Raw genomic sequence first — 950 nt, 5'->3', positions numbered from 1 at the left:
CTGGAAATTCCAATGGAGTTTAGCTACATTCTATTTGTAAATACAGACATAAGAGGTTATTTAGGTTACACTAGCTTTACCACTATATTTTTGGCAAATAAAAAATTTCAGGTCGCTCGTTATATACCATTTAAACATTAGCTTGAAATATTTTACATTAACTTTTTTTTAAACCCATGTAAAATTGAACTTAGTCATAATTACTTCAACTTCAGGGAATGCAGCCTACCGCCTTATAGAAGCATTTTTAAATCCCAAATTATAAAAGACAAAGTTATTATATTTTACCTGACAAATCCGGTCCAACTTAGTAGAACATTCAGACATTTGCAGGGGGAAAAAACCCAGCAAGGGCATAAAGTACATTTTTTGCACCGTGATGTTCTTTTTTGGCGATTGCAAAATTCATAAGTTTCACCAAGACCACAGTTAGGGAGCTTTCCCCAACATTAATCACTTTTGCATCGTCTTCAACTTTCTGCATGGAGTATGACTTCTGGAGATGATTTCAGACCTGGTTCTGTAGTCCCTAAAGAGGAATTTCAAAATAGCACTGGGTGTTCTCCTGCAAGCTATGGAAAGACATCTGCTTCACAGTCTCGAGGAGCACACCATGCTAGACTTTCTCCAGATTCATTTGCACATACATTTTATTTTGCTGGTCTTGAGCAGCATGTCGCTGACTAATCAATATTTGCTGTTGTTTTGTGAATCTTTGCTGCAAATCAGCAATAACTGTGTGCTGGCTCTTCAGCATCTCAACAAAATTTTATCCTTTTGCAAGCTCCAGTTGGAGGACTAGTGTACGTCCAAATGAGATTTCATTTTCGCCTGTAACACACTAGGTACAGCAAAGATGTCACCTGCATAACTGCTCTTTGTTTTCCATTCCAGCTTCAGCACTGTAAAAAGATACATATTGAGTAAAAAATGGCCATTTTTGGCCGGGC

This window comes from Propithecus coquereli, unplaced genomic scaffold, assembly GCF_000956105.1.
Source record: "Propithecus coquereli isolate 6110/MARCELLA unplaced genomic scaffold, Pcoq_1.0 Scaffold45, whole genome shotgun sequence".
Taxonomy (NCBI): Eukaryota; Metazoa; Chordata; class Mammalia; order Primates; family Indriidae; genus Propithecus; species Propithecus coquereli.
Note: the sequence above shows the minus strand (reverse complement) of the source record.